The 19725-nt window shown below is 37.6% G+C and overlaps 1 protein-coding gene across 4 annotated transcripts in view; it reads left to right on the plus strand.

Annotated features, from left to right (window-relative positions):
* HIPK3 (homeodomain interacting protein kinase 3) overlaps nucleotides 1–19725 on the plus strand; it is a 112248-nt gene that overhangs the window by 53292 nt on the left and 39231 nt on the right. The window lies entirely within an intron of this gene.

Below are 19725 nucleotides of genomic sequence, written 5' to 3' on the forward strand. Positions count from 1 at the left end.
TGTCCTAAGTCATCACTTGCTGTTATCTCGAAATGTCTGATGAGGCTTTTTAAAAGAAAGATAGAAAAAAATTAGCTTTAATTTTGTAATCTAACTTGCTTGATTAGAATGCCTTCCCTGCTTATCCAAATATCTTTTTTTTTTTCCCTCCTGTAAGTCTGGAAGTGCCATATTTTTATATCCTGTTTCCAAAGGTTATGGAAACCCTCTTGTTTTTCTCCAACACCTGTAAATATTTCCCCTAGTTCTTAAAAAAGTTAATTCTGATTGAGTGCCTTCAGCAACTGTGAACTTCTGGAGTTAGTGAATGATAGGATAATTAAATGTATTAAGGTGATACCAGATGCCCCTCAGGCATTTAAAATGATTTTGGTATATAGTTGCATACTATATTGGCCTGAAAATGGATGAATATTTCTGATTTTTTTTAAATCTTTTCTTCATATAGATATTCCATTTGTGTGACATTTAAAAGCTATTAATATTTATTTATGGGTTGCTCTTATTTGCTTTTTTAAAGGTTGAACGTGTCTTGATTGAGCACCTTTTTCAGTCCTACTTTGCAATGTTGATTGGTATTGCCTATCTCTGCAAATTCAGTAAAAAGCTAGTAAACCAAGGGAATGAGTGAGTTAAAGTTTAAAATCTATTGTATCTATTCATGTTGGAACTGAAAACTTGTGCAGTTCTGATGAAATTGAAGTGGTTGATGTTCATGCCAGAAGAAACTAATAATTATTTGACTGTAGATGGTGAACAAAAGCATTTCATGTATAGTTCTGCTATAAGTATTCTAATTCATCACCTGCATTTCCTTATTACTTAATTACATACAACAGCTGAGGATTTAAAAACTCTGAAGTTTGTCAACAAAATACTAAATTGGGAAGCAGGAAGATTGATGCATGCTCATATATTGCACAAAAACGTACACAAAAGAAAAAGTTAAGTAACTTGAGAGTTCCTTTCAGTCTAAGAGCTGTACACCATTTAAGAGACTGTATGTTAGTTCAGTCCTTCAGGGCAAAGATGTAAGAGTCTTAAAAAGGCAGTATGAATTCTGGGAGGTTCTAGACAACAAGTGCAAAGGTCCTTGTATTGGCTGATCATTTTGTACAAGTTTATAATTCAGCAGATATTCAAGACTTTCCCACTTACTTTAGCTTTTATTTATTTAAACAATGACAGATTCTGGTGAGCTATTGCCATTCCCCCCCTCCTTGCTCTTGGCAAGAAGTGACAAGGAAGAGGCCGTGTTGCTGGACAACCCGCCTGGGCGCTCCTACTGTAATAATTCACTGTGTGCTAGTTTGTTTGGTTCTTCTCCTTCCATTGCAGATGACCCATCAGATGCAGAACTGTTCTGCTGGTGTGCTCATTCAGCGTTCTACTTACCAGTTTTAGCTGTAGGTTTGTTTTAATTGTGTTTATGCTCCATTGAGTGGAGACATATAAAAGAATAATGTAAAATTATTAGAAATAAACAGAAAAATTTCTGCAACTTTCATCTTCATCTGAGAAAATCATAGCATATAAAACAAACCCTAGTTTCTAGATACTTTATATAGAATTTTGACATACTTGCTGAGAGAACAGGTCTGTATGCTAGCAAAGCTCCATGTCTTAACTCCTTGGTACTATGCGTGTGTTTTAGAGGCTTGTATAGTGTTGTGTGTACTAAAGTGTGAGTAAGTGCTGTTTGTTTGTGGATATGCTTTCAAAAAAATATATATTTCTTTTCTTCCCAAAAAGAAGAAAGACTGGTGTGTGTGTGTGCCTGTCTTGTCTCAATGTAAGAACTTTACCCAGACAGGGACTTTAACTCGTGGAAAAGATTAAATGACATCCATGTAAACTCGTCTGACATGTGCCTGTAAAATTCCCCGGTTACTAAGTTGCACTGAAGTGCTTTGTAAGTATTCAGACTCCTTAGTAGAAGACTTAGTAGAAGTCTCTTACCTCTGATAGTTTTAGAATCATTCTGTAAAGCAGCATTTAACTCTGTATTTTTTTTGAAAGTAAAAAAGGCATATAAAGAAAACAAGAATCAGGCAAGTTTGCCTGTTAATTAGGGTTGGGGTGTACATGAATAGCTTTGGTATTTCATTTAGGTTAAATCTTGGTTAAGGCCATTTTAAAATTGATTCTAGTTTGAAAAAATTTTGATATTATACTTTAGTATTTTTTTCACTGTAAAAGTAAACCTTTTCAGAAGTAAACTTTTTTTTTAAAGCATGTTGGATTGCATCATGGGTGCATGAGTCTTTATTGGTTGAGTGATTCAAATTAATTTTGTGCAGCTTGTCATGCTGTTTGTCAGCATGTTTTACTGCTTTGGAAGCACCTGAATAGTGTAAATAATATCAGAAAGTAGGGATTTGATCCTGAAAGCTCTCAAAATGGGTGATGCCAGGGAAATTTGAATAGAGAAGCCTTAGAAAGGAATGAAAAGGGTCTTCACAGAATACATCATATGGAGATGGTATTTACTTTGACAGAGGTCGTGCTTCTTGTCAACCATATAAGGAACTACTTCATAAATATAACCGTACTCTAAATGGTTTTGTGTTAGAAAAGGGTGGGAGTGATAGTGCAGTTTGGACTTGTTTCACTATGACATGTTGAAACAAACTCTTTTAAAAGAGTTGAGCAGCAATGGAGACATTGAAGACTCACTTTAAGTTCAGTGGTGTTAATGTTTGTTCAGTCCATTAAAAAATCCAGTTTAATGAATGTTTTTCTATTTAAAGCTTCAAACTAAATTCCATTAGAGTTTAAATTGAAAATATATTTTAAAAAATGCTTGTTCTCAACATCGCCTCTTATTAGCATGATCACTGCTGTATTCTTGTCTAAAATCTTTACAAATTGTTTATTTGCTGAACGGCTGTCATGAGCTTTACATGTAATTCTTATTGGTGGGGATTGCTATCTGTTCAGAAATGACAGTGCRTGAGATCTTGATTCACTGAGCAACATCTACAGCATACTACTCTCATCCAGGAAATACCCATATAAATGTCAATGTCATATGATACTTGGCCTATTCTGATCTGTAGAAGCATTCAGCCAAGCCCAAGAATTTATAGAAAGAGGTATTAAACAGAAGTTTTTTTGCATTTTGTTTTTAAATTACTATTTCAGGATCTGAGAGGGACTCGAAATGCCTTTAAACAATGGTGTAAGATGACAGTGCTGAAAGGAAGAGACCTGCCCTCCCACAGCCTTGGGCTGCTTATTCTAAAGCCTGCAGCCCCATGGCTTTGTGTCCTGGAACCAAATAGAGGAGTGAAACTGCGCAGTAGTGGGTTATATTAACCAGTCAAATTTCAGGCAGATGCAGAGTGAATAGAACGTGAGGAATACTTGTGCCAGTACAAGGAGGAAGGTGGCGTGGGGAAAAGGGAGGAAATATTCTTTCTGGCAGCAGTTTTAACTTACTACAGTTCCTAGGTCACTTATGCCATGCCCATTTTCGAAAATGAGGTTTGGTGTTTCCATACTGAAAGAGTATGCTGACTGCTCAAGAGAAGCCCACGGAAAGGTTTTGCATAAGTGAATAAAGAGGAAGTGTATTTTTTCATAGCTCAACACTACTGGTTTTTTAGCTTGTTTCTGGAACTACCGTGAATTAATTATTGCAAGAATGGAAAATGCCACTAAGTCTACTGTTGCAGTGTCTGAATGGTAATACCAGTGTTTTAGATCTGTAAGAGGAAGTGAGTAACGAATTGGAAAAACAAGCAGTAACACAGTTATGACTTAAGTCAGGGAAAATAATATAGTTAGGTGGATGGACAATGGAGTGACTTAAATTTCACCTTATCCTGGCCTATAACAGAAGGAGAAGTGATGTAATTATTGAAGACATTAAGATATGAGGAGAGATCATGAAGAGTGGGACTATTTAATTTGAAAGGATATAGATGAGAGGAGAAATGGAGACAAAATAAACAGAATAATAATGATTTAATGTTTTCCTGCTTCTGTTTCAGCTTTTTCAAGCAAAGAGAAAGTAAGAGAATGGTTAAAATGAATATAAAAATACTTTTTGATATCTCATTACCTTTTGGAAACTGGAACTTTGCTGTTATGTATTGCTAGAAATTAAATTATTCACTTGAAGATAAAGAGTAGTTACTCGATATGAATAAATATTTACCACAATACACTGTCTTAAGTCATGGATTATTATTATTWTTTTTTTTTTTTGCTTGAAAGCTGAAATGTTGTTATGAGTACTGTTTTCCTAAAAGATAGTGTCTGTGCTTACATACTGTTTTTATGCTGGTCTGAATTTTAGTATTTGTGGGATAGAGGGATCTTGTATATGAAGCTTTTTCTTTGCTGCTGGCCTCACACATTACATGCTTGTTAACCTTTTGTGAGTGATGTAAGTAGGTAAGTAACCAGGCAGTGTATACACTTGGAAAAGAAAAAGATCCTGTTACATACAGTGTAGATGATCAAGCTTTTGTCATATATGGAAATGGTATGAAAAGTATGTGGCTTTTCTTTCTTCTTGGACACCTGTGCCCTGAATCAAGAGAACTGGAGTGTTACATCCAAGATGAAAAGCTCCCTTTCTCTCCTTTATTGCACAACGCAAGCTGGAAAGTAGGGGAATCAACAGATTGCTTGTGCTTCTGAATCTCTTGTGTCTTGCACTCACACAGTCAGTCAGGAAGGTTTCCTCAGGCGTGGTGTTCTCCCTTCGCTCTGGCAGTTTCCTTTCCTTCATGTTTCTCATAAAGATACACACACACACACACACACACAAAAATAAATGCTTTGGGAAGTGGGTGTGAGAAGAGGGGCTTCAGAATGACAGACTACAAGGAGCAGTGACCTACAAAAGAGTTGAGTGGTTTAAAATGGTCAAGGTAGTTGTGCTGATCTGCTCCAGAGAGCCTAGTTACCTTTCTTCTGCAAAGTTTCTGTTGTCATGAAAAGAGCTTGTGCATGACCTTCTCAGTGTTTTGTGTTCAGAGATAACTTTTTAGATCTGGTTTCACAGCACATTTCCTCTTTCTTCTGGTATCCTTTCTAGGATTTTTTTTCCAGAGAAACTCCTATTCAAGGATATGATTCTTTCTTTTTGAAATAGTTGTGTGCACCATGAATGGTTGAGGAGTTCTGTTTTAATCATCAGCTAATGCCCAAATGGCCATCTGAGATTCATTCTGCACTTCTGAACTTCAGAAGTGCTCACTGTTGTGGATATTGTTCAGCCTTTGTGCAAAGGGAGTTGATACGTAAAACTTCATTTAAAAGATGCACAGTTCCATCTAATGACCAAATCTTTGTAGCGGGGTTTGATAATGCTAAAGCTTCTTCTTTCTTCATTGTTTGTATATTCCCACTTGTTACTTGCTTGTAACACCGGCTGAGTTCCTAAAACGCATTTTGATATTTGCATTACGTGTCAAGCATAGATCACTAAGGGAGAGTTTGTAACAGCAGCTTTATATCAGTGTTTGTGTATGCAAACTTCTGTGATTTCTAGGGCTCATTGCTGGTTGGGAGGAGTCGATGCTTACAATTTTTTTTTTTTTTTTTTCAAGGGGAGTCACCTTTATGTTGATTTAATCTTGGAGTTGTCTTCCTAGGAGACAGGATTTTGAAAATGAAGTCTTGGTAAACCCTTACAAAAGTTACCACTCAGAGTTCTTCTAACATGAACTTATAATAGTCTTTGCTTGCCTAGGAGTGAGTGTGTTGTTTCATTGCATGTTCCTTACATGCAGCTTCAGAGGGAAGTTTAACAGTCATTCTTCCAAGCACTTGCATAGCTGCACTTACAGTTAAATTTCCTGTCTTCCATCTTCTGTCTCCCAAGAAAATATCTGCTTCATCATACTGTATCAAATTGTACTGCTGCTAGGGTACAGATGTAAATTTTAACAAAAAAAAATATTTTCAGGAACAAATGATCAGTTTCTTAATGGAAGGAGGCTACTCTTGGCATCCTAGAGATTCATACTTAAACTGCTATTTAGCATAGTCAAATGGGTGGCGGGGGTGGAGGGAAGGAGTCAATGAGGAGCAGCATAATTGGTGTCTGTATAAAAGGAGTGGGTGACCTCCTGAACCTGTGCTATGTTCTTGGATTACTCAAGTGATGCTTGCAGAATGAAAGGTGTTTGGTTATAAAGTAACGCTCATAGCTTGGAAATGTTTTTCTGCTCTGTTGGTGACAGCAATAACATACAGTCCTGGTTTATTCAAGAGTGTTCCCATAAGGAAAAGCAAGCGCTTGGGCACATGAACTAAGTGGGAATTAATTCATTCCTGCATCAGTCAGTGATATCCTTCCTCCCTCCTTCCAGCTAAGGATAACCGCTAATCAGCAGCATTGTTTCCAGACAGAATGCCAAATGTCACTAGTGTTGCAGCAGAGCTCAGAGAGATGGAAAAATCACTGCTGGATTTATTCCTGTTGGATGAGAGCAGTCCTTTTCCTCTCTCTGCTTTTACCTTCCCTTCCCATGAAGAATCAGAGAGGATGGAAAAAGAGTGATATTCATTGCATTTTGTAGTCCTGCCACAGCTACTATGTAAATTCCTCTGTCCCTTCTCCTCCACCTGCCCACAGTTGTCAAGAGTTGTAAGTTCATCTGTTTGGTTCCAGGCATCTCCTAGTGATTAAGAAAGATCCTTCACTCCTTAAGATGAATGTTTCATTTGCTTGGATGGGGACTGTGGTAGATCTAACTCATCCAGTCAGTCCTGCTGCAGTTCAGCAGAGTGATTAGATCCAGGTGAATCTCTTGTGCCTTAAGAACTTTGGAAAAAGAATAGAGTAAGTGAGGTCTGTCACTTAATTACTGTCCATCAGCTGGAATGCAGTGAGGGTTATGTACGTGCTCTGAGGTTGTTGCATTAGGACTGCTTTTTGTATTTATAGCTTTTTTTAACCTTCATATTTCAGAATAAAACACAAATAGCTTATGCTATTTTTTTTCAAATTTATGAAATTATTTGATCTGATGTTCCCTCTCTTTCTCATCTACACCCTTTGAAATGAGAGAAAGTTCCAGTGGTGCTGGATACTCTTGGGCAGACTTGCTTTCTCACTGAGCTTTGCAACTTCGTTAGCTCTGTTCCATGCCACTCCAGTGATTTCAAAGAACAAAGGYTGACAATACCTTCCTGGAGTGTTCTTGTTAGTTTAATCTAACGTGTGGTTTTTTTTGTGTGTGTGTGTGTGTGTATGTGTGTGTTTTATATTACATTGGGTTAGATTGTAGGCATAAGCAGTTCTTACCACTCAGTGAGTAGTAGCATGCTAATCCATTGTATTGGAGTACTTTGTGATTGTTCATAACATCATGTCAACTTACAATTTACATACGTTTAGAATATCAACTTAAAAACTTTATGTACAGATAAATTCATATGTTACTATAGATTTTATTTATAGGGACAGTCAAGGGGAGAAGTCATGTAAATTGAAATCTCAGAAAGGAACTGCTTTTTCAAGCCCACCCATTGTTGTCACATGCTTGAACTTTCTAAATAAGCTTTATCTAGAGTGAGGTGTTTTGTGTTCTCCTTTCACAATATGTAATATTATTGTTCACACAAAAAAAAGGGGTTTTTTTGGTTTTTTTTTTGTTTTTTTAGATGTGTAAACAGGACTCAAAGCTCTGTTAGTAAGTTGAGGTTCTTTTCTGCTAGTTCGGGAAGCACAGTACCAGAACAAGCTAAAAATTCCTCTGTAAACAACTTGCACTTAAACATGCTAGCAGATGTTATTCTATCACTTTGAACTGTGCATCACTGAAGTGTATTGGGATATCTTAAAATAGTCAGGGGTGGTGGCCAGAGACTCTATACTACTATAGATGGTGAGGCTGTTTCGCTGTTGCAGTGAAATAAGCCAGAAGTACATGCTGCTAAGGGCATTTGCTTGCTCAAGGTCAGCAATGTTCGAAGTCAGCTGCTATACTTGTGAGCATGGTTACTGTCAGGAGTATATATGGAAAAAGAGTCCTGATAACGTGATAATGTAAGGAATTGCCATTATGAGTGAATTGAGACACTCTTAACGTTTCCCCCCCCTTTAAAGTTGCAGTGCTGTGATTGGCTTATTTTCTTATCTGAGCAAACAGAATTTGGTGTTAAGATAAGCTGCTGTGGCTTGTCTGCTGAACAAATTGCTGTTTTGATTTGGTAAGATTTTGTTTGCACTTTTTGCATAGTCTTCATTAATTCTTTAGTTGACTTCATATTCTAAACTTCTATTTTATGATTACCAGGACCTAAGCAAAGCCATTGTAAGTATTGTTCAGGAGTGGGAATCTTAGTTTGGCATAACTACATATTTATACATATTTGATAACAAAGCTAATATTGATTCTCTATTATAATTTTTTACCCAACATARTGTGGTCTCTCATACCCTCTTATTCTGTTAATAGAAACAGAGTGTAAGAGCAGATCCAAATGTAATTTTTTTGTTTTTAATGTGGGAAAGAATGGGAGGACTACTGCAAATCTGCTCCCCCTGCCCTGAGATCCATAAAAATATCTTGAGGATGGGAATGGATGAAATAGTGGCCGGCCTTTCTGAGTTATCTTTTTTTTTTTTTTTTTTTTTTTTTAGCTACAGAATTTCCAAGTAACATTAAAATACGGATAACACATAAAGCACATAAACACATGGTACCATGTAACTGCTGGTGATTCAGGCAAAGTCTGTAGATTTTGAATTAATAGTGATGGTAGGAGCAACAGTTTAAATCAGAATTCAGTGATAGCTTTTCTTGGTCTTTAGACTGCTACAGTCTAAAGGAGATTCTTGTGCTTAAAAATCTTGGTCTACAGGTAATCGGACAGCAAAAATTGATTAAAGTGCAGGCATAATATAGTTTAAAAAAGTAGTACTTTTGTGTGAGCGGGTGAGTCTTTACTCGCGCAAAGTTGTGCTGGTGAGCTGAAAAGTAAAATCAATTTTATCCCAATGAACATTTCAGAAAACTCTCAGAAGCCCCCTGCATGTGTAGTCGCAAAGAATGCGGCAGAGGGGGAGATACTGTGGCCTTCTGTCCCATGGCCTCATTAGCAGGGGTGGGCAGAAGCACAAGGTGACACGCAGATCTCATGAAAGAGGGATGACAGGAAGCATCTTCTTTCGGCCGAGTGGTGCCTTCCAGCCTTCCGCTTGGAGTGGTGGGACTGCAAGCTGCCACCGGCTGCTGGACCTTAACACCAGAATCTCACCATTAGCTTATTTACCAATGGAGAAGCAACTGCATCCACGCTTTTTAGTGAAGGTACATGTAAATGATGGTAAAATCGGAGTACTTTAGGGTTCATCTAAATTCCTTGTGCTTCCAGGTGTCTAACTTCTGTAGCAAAAGCTCTTTTTAAACAGCCGTAAAGTTAGAAAGACGTTCTGGTCATAATTCTGAGCACACAATATATACTTCAAGAGTAAATTACTAAAAATAGCTTATTTGGAAATGTATGCTATCTAGATTTATATATACGGTAAATTAGTATATATTGTGTAAAATACACTATGTTATTTGGATTGCACTATGGTAGGAGCCTGGCTATTATGAAGCTCTTATTCTTTACAAAAAAAATGCCCCAATATATTTTCAGAGTGAGCAAATCAAACCTGTTCTCATCTGTCTCTGTTCGTCTCATGGCAAATGCTCCATGGAATTCAAGATTTCTCATTCTTATCTTCATGGTGTATGATATGCTGGACCTAGCTTATTTAAAACTCTCTAAAGCTGTGGAACAGAGCAGTTTGTCAGTTGTGCTGTTGGTGTACCATTGAACTTTATCCAGTTAGGTCCACCAGTGCACAGAAGAGCTTTCTCGGAGCTAAAATCAAATGTTTGTGAAGTTTTGTTTCGCAGTGTAAGGAGTCTAGCAGATTTTGCCATTTTCCCTTTGTAAGTGCCAAGCACGTTCCTCCTGTCCTGGAGGCAGCGTAGCAGTCTTTAATAAAATATCACCTACTCGCATAGTTCCCTCAATTCAGAATTTGAATTTTTAAACAATATTTTCAATGCCTTATTGGATATTTGAGAACTGGAGATCCTCATTCTAATAGTCAATCATTCATTAGATGTTTAAAACATTTCAAAACATCAGATATTTCATGATGAAATCTCTAATGAGAGTATGCTTTTTTGTTTCAATTTCAATTATCATGTATGCATATGTGATCTTTTAAAAAAAGCTGTTACTTTACAATAATATCAGTATTCATAGCGTGTATATGTAGAAATACATATTCATACACATATAACAAAACAACTTTCTCTTTTGATTTTGCAGGTTCACAACTAATGTGGATTTATCATGTCTTTTAATTGTCAAAAGTTGATTCTAGGCATTGAATTGGAACAGATTTTGTGTTAGCATTTTTATTACTTTCTCTCAAAAAAACTTACTTGCCAGATAACTTTTTGATGTGTTACACTGCATTGCATACCTTCTTTGAAAGCATGTGTACGCTATGTAGCTTATGTACAAGGTTTTAAAATTATAAGTATGTAACACTTATGAAAATATATTTTTTGGCAATATTACTATAGTTTTATCAATTAGATTTCATTTTTTAAAATTGGTTTGAGGTGTTAGGGTATGCTGTAGGTCATTAAGCTTGTGTGGCGCTTGCTGAAAAGGTCTGATGTCAAAAGTATCATTTGTACTGATGATACTATATATTGTGATGAGTGGGGTTTTTTTTTTTTTATCTTTTAATTTTCTGACTTCTGTTAATTAATTTTTCACCTTTTCCCATCCAGTACTGTACTAGCTCAAGATCTAGTGTGCTTTTTTGTTTGTTTTTTGTTTTTTTTAAACAACCTTTTATAAGGTATGCTATTTAGCCAGGGTTGTTTTTAACACCTTGTAGTTTTCAACAACATTTCCACACACCCTCCTCACCATATGAATGTTTTGAGATGCATTTAACACATCTTATTCTGCATCTTCTGCTTGGCCATGTTTCTGAATTCAGTAAAGTGGTTGTAGTTAATTGGTTTTGGGCCCTTTCTTATGGTAAATACAGAGGGTATAATATAGATCTTTGACTTCTCTAGAGAATTATCTGACAAATGAATTCTGCCGTGGCTGGTACCAGTGGGAGACAGCAGGACTGGAGAGTGGTCTAGCTTCTCCCCTTTTCCTGGCATTAGCACGAGGGATTGCAGAGTACAGAGTCTGTGCACTGATGTGTTTGATGCTCCCATCATGAGGCAGATCACACTGGGTGCAGACCTGGGTGGAGATGCAACCAGTTTTGGACCCTTTGCCTTTCTGGAACAGGAGCTAAAAGGGGAGCAGAGAGTCTAGCTATTTATGATAATGGAGTCCTAGAAAATAAAAAGGGAAGAAAGAATTTGTAGGTTATGCAGGGTGTTTTCTCGCTGTGAGTCTTGAATTATTTCAATAACTTCCACTGTGAAAGTATTCTTAAATCAAAAGCTTTTCTGTACAGAAGATGTTGCTGGGAAAACTTTGTAGTTATAGTTTATACTTGTATGATAATGCTGATTAATTTCTCTGCGTAGCGAAGCGCTAACGAATGCCACCTGTCAAATGTTCAACTGATATTTTTAATTTATTTCTTGCGGTTTCTTTATTGGTCTCTCCGCCTTACTAGTAGTTGACCTATATGGGTTGCGTATCTCACTGAGTCGACATACAGTCCTATTTTTATCTTAACCARACCACTTATGTCCCTAGTGTTGTTTTGCTCTGTGTAATCTGCCTATTTAACATAGTGTTTAATGTAGGCACCAGTTGTTTTAGATTACCAAGCGTCAAAGAGCTATCAAAGAAAGTTAGGAAACTGAAAGATACTTAACTAAGGAAAAAATTGTAACACTGTAGTATAATGAATAGAAGAATAAGTAGCAATTAGTGTGTATCATTAGTGCCTGGGGCATACCACTGCGCTATCTTAACTCCTGGTCCACAGCAGTAGTTAGTTTTGCACTGGTACGATGTGTAGTTTAAGAAAGCTGGTTTGTAGCCATGAAGCAGTTTCTGATATAACAGCTTCACAATTACCTAAACCTAATTAACACTAAATTTATTTCATTTTATTTTTTTTCTGCTTTTTTGGAGCTTGCACTGGCTGTGATGATTAAGCATACACAAATGAGAAACACCTATTTGTGTTTATATTTGTCTATCAGCATTCTTAGCCTCTGTACAAACCAGATCGAATGACTCATCTGCTCTGTTGTAATGTAAAGGTGTAAAATTTAAAAGTGTAAATGTAAAATTTAAAAAAGAAGCCCCAAAATTTAGTCCAACACTTATTGCAAATTTACTAGGGATTGAAAAGAGGCCATGCCCCTTACACAGGTTCCTGTTTTATGGCTTTTTTTTTTTTTTTTTTGACACTTCAGCACTTTCATTTTATATGTGCAGAGAATCTAGCTCGCATGAGTGTTGGCTGACTCCTGCAGGTCTGTATGAAATAATGCCAGTGCAATACCTATTTAATAATTCAGTTATGAACTAGCATGTGTAAGTCATATTTTCCCCAAGATAAATAATCTATATCGACTTTAATACAGAAGATAGTGTTATATAAATAAGGAATACCAACTGCAGAACAGGGACCTCAGTCCTTCCTCTCCCTTACTGACAAAATTAAACATCTGCTAGACCTTACTTTGTAATTAAAGCTCCCCTCCCCGCCCCCCCGGCAGTTTCCTAGCTTGTGTGTGTGCGCTGCAGTCAGCTGGTGGCATGCTGAAACACAGGCCAAGTGCGTGCTCAGAGCAGGCAGGGAGCGGCTCGGCGGGCATGGAAAGATCCTGCAGAGCCGGGCGCCTGAGCCTGGCCCTCCGCGCTCCCAGCCAGCACCCTGGGGCTGTTTCCAGAGCTGTCCTCTAGCAGTGGGACTAACCACACTGTTTGGGATGCCTTTCACTGCTTAACAAAATCTGTCTTTTTTTAGAAAGCAACTGTTAATTTTTAGTTGCTTAAATAACACAAAACACCGTTAGGTATAGTGGTGTGTTTGTGTTATATATTTATCTATAAGGACACACGTGTCCTAACTCTTTTTGTTGTTGATGCAGTAGTTATGTGAATTACATTGTGTATTTCAAACACATATGAAACCAGATGCAGCAACTCCTTGTCTCTTGCGGCTGTGCTTTGATTTCAGTTTTGCTTCAGAGGTTTATAAAGATATTTTTAAACTCCCCCCCCATCTTTCGTTTTTCTGAGCCTGTGACTTAAGAACTCTCTTTGCATTTTGCAAGCAACTGACTTCTGGGTAATGCATCAAAACTGAAAGCGGTACATGGGGTAACCTGTCTTATGAAGGCAAAAAGTACAAGTATTCTGTAGTTTAATAGCAGAGGTCATGCTGATGATTTCATTCTTTAGCTCGTATATTAAGTCATGAAATATAGTGATATAGCTTAGTTTTTCTTTTCCCTGCACAAGACTTTTTCAGTATAATTTCTTTTAAACATCTCTTTGAATGTTTTCTTTTTCACTTTTTTCACTATTCTTTAAGGAGTGGTTACTGATGTATCTCTGGAGTTTCTCTGCATATGCTACATCTGTAATTTTGCAGCAGTGAGTTGTGAGGACAAGAAACAGGTACTGTTTTGAAGATGGGACTTTGACTTTATTGGAAGGGTTGCATGGCTGTCTGCAGTTACACAGGTCTAAACAACGTAATGCAAGAAATTCCTGTGATGGTAAATAAGGTAGGTGCTGGGTGAATCTAGTCTAATAGTTCCCCCCCCTTAGAGTTGGTATATTCTTTTGGCTGACTTCTTAAGGAAAAAGAATATGCGTAAGTGTGCATTTGTCCCAGTCCCATTGAAACCTGTTGAGTATTTTAAATTGATTCTGACAGAAGATGAAAGCAGTGAGGGTGTCACTAGAAGCAGTCTGAGCATAGCAGCTGCTGGGTAGGGGGAAGACTCAAACTGGTGCTTCCTGCAAGGTGGAAGGGAAGGCGTTAGCCGTTGCCCTTTCTGCCTTGCAGCAACCGTCAGGCTAGTCAGCATGGCCATAGCTCTGGGCTAACTACCTCGTATGCTCGTTGCTCTTTGGAGATGTTATATGAGGCAAAATAAGGATCTAGGTTAATTCACTCTTGGCTGGGGAGAGAGAAGTAGTACAATCTGAAAGAAGAACAAAGTGTAATTAATTTCATTGTTTGATCTGCTTGTTTACATTTGTGTGGAGTAATAGCAGATTCTCTTCTTTAGCAGAATCTGGCACAAAGGCCTATAGAGAAATGTGTGGAAATCTCCCAGGTTTCTAAAATAATCATTTCCTAATGTTTAATAACCAGCACTTTTTGTCCTCTCTCTAGCTTATTGCCCAGTGCTCGCTTCTCATGGTTGGCACTCCCGCTGCCAGAAGAACAGCAAGCCATGCAGGCAGGGCAGGAGCTAACAAAAAAACAAACAAACCAACCAACACTCCCCTCTAACCACAAAATATATTGGAGAGTGGGAAGAGGGTGTACACTTGAGATAATTTCAAAGTAACTGTTCCTGTATATATATGGATTTACAGGGCTGTAGAGGATGGGAAGCCTAAGGTAGCAAAAGAGAGAGGAAAGGAAGGTTAGGAGACGATATGGGGAAAGAAAAGTGTGCAGAAGGAATCAACACAGAGGAAATGCACGTAGAGAAAATTGAAGTAGAACAGGCAAGAAGCTGGAGAGAATCAAGAAGGGGGGTATGGCGGCTCAACAGGAGTAAGAGTGCCCTTGGATACACTATTTCCTGCAGTTTGGTTACTTCAGAAGGAATAAATACATTTTTGTTCAATACAGAATTTAATTTGAACCTGAAATCAAAAACTCTTTCCCATTTTTAAACAATGGTGATCCATTTATAAATACTGATTTACCTCTCCCATTTGCCTTCATTGTACTCACTGTCTCTGTTCTCCTTCAGAAGTCCTAGACTAAAAGATGTATAGGATGGAAAATGGACTAGAGAACATACCCAAGGATCTCTGAATTTTATCATTAGCCCTATCCTGGGCATTAGTGGTTTTTTTTTTGTTTTTTTTTGAAAAAGCTTTGGTGTTAAGTCACAGAAAATTACTGTCCAAGGCTTCTGCCAGATGCTGCTTCTGGAGGTGGGGAGTGTAAAAAATTATCTTGAGAATGGCACCTAAATGTTTTATTTGAAGCATGTGATAATGAACAAAAAAAAAGTTTCATTGTAATGGTTACTTCGAAACAACATGCTTGCCTACTAAATCAGATAGCCTGGATTAAAATGGGAATTCTGTTTTGTCCTGCAGCTTCTATTTTTGTGTGATGGAATTTATTTCATGCTAAACTCATGTTAATCTTACTGATGTCAGATCAGTTAATATAATTGTGCTAAAATCCTGGTGACTTTGCTTCTTACGAAGGATATTTGACACCTGATTGAAGAGCTGGGAGTTGGCTCTGTCTTGCTTTGCAAAGACTTCTGTTAACTTGGATTCCCTCAGCTGCTGGTGCAGGTCCATTGAAACCACCGCTTTTCTGGGCATATGGATAAGACAGTTATATATGAGTCTTCCCAGCCTGAGCAGGTGGAAAGTGGGGAGGGAATGTATACAAGAAAGGGCTGCCCTTAAAGTAAAGGGCTTGCCCGCTACCACAGCAAGTCAGGAGTGGAGGCACAGGAGATAAACACATCCTATATGGTCTGACGTTTCTACGAAGTCTTGACTTCAGAGTGATATTGGACTAAGTAGATGGTGTGATACCTTTATGTTATTAAGAGTTTTTTTGTTTGGTTGGGTTTTTTTTTCTTTCTTTCTTTTTTTTTTTTTTTTTTTAGAGGCTTAAGTAATCATGAGTAAACACTACCAGTAATTCTGAACTGCTTGCTGTACTTTGTTGGTTGGGGTTACAGTTCAGTGCTGCGGGCCCGCCTGGATTGCAGGGAGAGCACGTGTGAGCAGGGAAGGGGCGCTTTGGCTGTGCTGTGGAAAGAGCTCACTCTAGTCGAAGGGCAGCAAGTCTGTGCTTCCTTCTTGTTCTAAGGCTATCGAAATGACTTCTGAATCATGCATCTGTGTTTAGTTTCTCTCCTGTGTTGCTGCCCAAAATGTCTTCTCAGAGCACTGAACTGCTGTACTTAACTTTTCTACTTTTGTGCAGCTGTTCACTAAAAAGCTCTAAACTCCTTTCTAGAAACAAGTGTTTTCTAATGCCTGAATAGTTGAACTAGCATGTAGGTTTTCATGCTGAACTTTTTGTAGGTCTGAGCCTATGAGAAGGTATCAGGAAAATGGAAATTGGTTCAGACTGTTGTAAAATACTCTCCTGTGCTTAATGTCTGAAGCACTGCTATATGGGATCCCTTGCGTATGTCCGGGGGCACTGTCCTTTAACTGGAGCAGATGGCTCTTTGGGGATATCAGTAGTGCTACCTATTCTTAGGAGTTCAAATTCCTGCTCTTCTGTTCTGAAGGAAGCATACTTTGTGCCTATTATCTTTTGCAATATTCGCCTATTGATACTCCATAATTAGTTGTTTGGGTCTGGCATCCATCTGTGCCTTGGCATGGGGGTGTTCAGAGAGTAGCACTATGTGCTAGTCTGCCTCATGGCCTGCAGCAAATGCAGTAGGCCCAGTGTCCTTGATTTTAAGTCCTGAAAGAGCATATGGCTAAATTGTCATACACATGGAGAGGGTGTGTTTGAAAAACTTGTACAACATTGTAGGTAGGTAACTCTTTTGTCTGACAGTCACTCACTAGTCTATGTAATTATTTTGAGTATTTAAGTATCCTAAGTAGCCAGCTTTGCTGCCTTAATAACATTTTATGTAATTGGGTTCTTCCCGCACTCCCTGCAGGCTCAAAACTATGTGTCACTGTAGAATTTTAAATATGCAGAAGATGTAGGAATGCAATGAAAGTAATTGAAAGAGGAATAGATATGATTGTGTAATTTTCTGTTTTTTAATATGTAAGAATATTTTCTTTGTGAAAAGCAAAATGTCTTTTCATTGAATTTTTTTCTAAATCTGTTGTACTTCAATTATTTACTGTTTTTTCTTGCTTTGAATATACTGTCATATGTTATTGAAGAACTGGTGAAATAATACTTTTCCTGGGTGTTTATGATGTGTCTAAACATGGTCTCTGTTTTTTAATTTAAACTGGATTTTAAGGAAAAAATGTTAATTTTCATACCTTTAATTTATATTCAAATTAAATTTCCATTTTTTTTCCCCATTAGCCATAATCCTTTTTTCTTCTTTGAATTCACGTATGATGTGCCTAAGAAAAATTTGAAAGCTTTCTAACCCTTTGAAACCAGATTTATGAAATTTGTGAAAGTGATAAATGCATGTTTACGGTAATGTTTTTGGTATACATTACACTAAAATAAAAGCAACATGCAACTCTGATCAGTATTTGTAAGATGACAAACGTCTCTCAAGCAGATCTAGATGACAGTAAGATATCCTTTCCTTTGTAAAGGAGAATTCTTCCTTTGCTAAATCCTGTGATTTCTCCTACATCAAACAGAACCTGTTTAGGAGAAGATGGGCCGAGGCAAAGAGGAGCTGCAGGAGGCATGCATGAGCCTCTGATGATTACCCGAAGAATATAAAAACAGCACTGAATGATCAGAGGTTCATTCAGCATCCAATCTCCAATAGTGGCCGATAGTGAAAGCTGCAGCAAAGACTAGGCAGCAAAGATGAGGATACATTTTTATTGATAGTTCCTAGTATATTCTCCTAGCTGCTATGGGGTCTGTAGCTTATTAGCTTCCTTGTGTTGTAGCTTTTGTGGCTAGTAGTGCACTAATGACTTTTTTTTTTTTTTTTTAAAGGATGTAGACTTCTAGCATCACCAGCAGCAGAGTTTCATAGTCCAGCTACATATTGCATGAAATTGCTTTTATATGTGTATAAATTGGTCCTAACTGAGAGCTGCTCTGTTTAGCAACAGATAATTTTATTGTGTGAATGACCAATGTTTTGAGAGGGAATCTCCAGCTGCTGATTTTGGTGAGCCAGGCAAGAACCTAGACAAATTGGGTAAATTCTGATGGAAAAATGTTTTCATAAAATTTTCTAACGAGCTCCATTCAAGTATAGTAGAGTAGTACCCTTGCCAATACAGAGTCAGGGAACTGTAACTTGTTTCCTCAAAGAGTTCCTGTTTGGCAACAAGCACGCCTTTTTGTCTTTAACAAAAATGCTTTCTTTCGGTTGCATTCCTAGAGTGCTGAAGCTTTTTTGGTAAATTCTCTGGCCTTTTGAAGGGATAGTTTGGACCCCCTCATTAGCAGTGTCTCATCTCTGCTCTGTCTCCCACTCAGCTTTATTAACATCAAGAAACAAACAGTATTGTTGGGAGAGGACGAAGGAAGTAGCCTTCAAAATTCCTCAGCTTTGAACAAGTTTTGTTTCTGTTACTAAACCTAATTTTAAAGTCAATTGTTTTTTTTGTTTCAAGCATAACAGGAACTAAGTATGACTCTACTGTAAGTTTGCTTCTCTCTGTTTTTGGTTAGGTGCTGCAAATAGGAAGAAATTAACCAACAAATGAGGGTTATGGTGGTATTGAATTCGCTCTTAGTGATCGCACTGGAATGGAAGGATCAGAATTTTCTTTTAATTACTCTACCTTTACATTATCATCCAGCAAAATGGAAGGGGGAGGGCTCTGCAAAGCCTGGGGCTTTGGGTAGCATGGTAGAGGGGCTGTTTTCCAATAGCACTACCCTGAGTTTATGGGCACAGTTAGGTTACTTCCTAGCTGGCTTTTCCATGTATTAATAAATCTCTTAGGTCTCCCATCCGTGCTAGGAAGTGGGTGGAGGAAGTGATTGTGCATACATGTGAGTGTCCCTTTTGACTGGAAAAAACCATAAATGTTATTAACCAACTGTTTCCATGCAAATTCAGAGATGGATTCCCCCCCCACCCCCCCGACATAGTGTCTGGAGTTTGACATCTAGACATTAGTCAATTTTTGTAGGGTCAGAATTGAGTTTTCTAATTTTTTGATATTTTTTAGTTTAAAGATGTTAATCTGTTAGTTTGCTGCAAAATGTATTTAACTTTCTAAACTGTGACCAATGCACGTGCTAATTTCATTGCAACAGGTATTCCTGTGCCATGCACCTCTTGAAAAATCTTTGCAGCATTTTTTTTTTTTTTTTTTTTTTTCATTTTCAGAGCAAATTCATGATGAGCTCGTTCTGATCATCACAGGCTGGATAAAGAAAATAGCTTATAGGTTTGTTCTGGAAATGATGACTTGACAGTAGCTGCTGGCAGTGGAATTCAGCTATCAATAGTGTGTTAATCCAGTTAAGCAGAGAACCTTTCATAGGGAAATACTGGTCATGTGTTCTAGCAAAATAATTACCTTTAAAGTAATGATGGAACTTGTAAACACTGTCTCTGTGTATTTTTGTGATGTTTTTTCTTTGACGTGGTTATGACACAGTAATAACTCATTATTGAAATGGTAGCACGTGTAGTGGCTTTTGGTGGTGTTTATTTCACAGTGTTCTTATCTAAAATTATGTTGACATCTGTCAGAATTAATTTAGTTGTCCAGTTTCTGCCTGTTCCTGTTTACTTTTTACAATATACCAAACACCATGACAATTGTAATTATACTTGTGTTTATACACATTTTTTAAATCATAGAAAGCTCGTACTGAGACACAGTGATGATTTGAATAAGTTTGTAAAGCTGGTTCTCTGTAGTATGCCCGCGTGAGTC

The sequence above is a fragment of the Apteryx rowi genome, unplaced genomic scaffold (assembly GCF_003343035.1).
Source record: "Apteryx rowi isolate R43461 unplaced genomic scaffold, aptRow1 scaffold_73, whole genome shotgun sequence".
Classification (NCBI taxonomy): domain Eukaryota; kingdom Metazoa; phylum Chordata; class Aves; order Apterygiformes; family Apterygidae; genus Apteryx; species Apteryx rowi.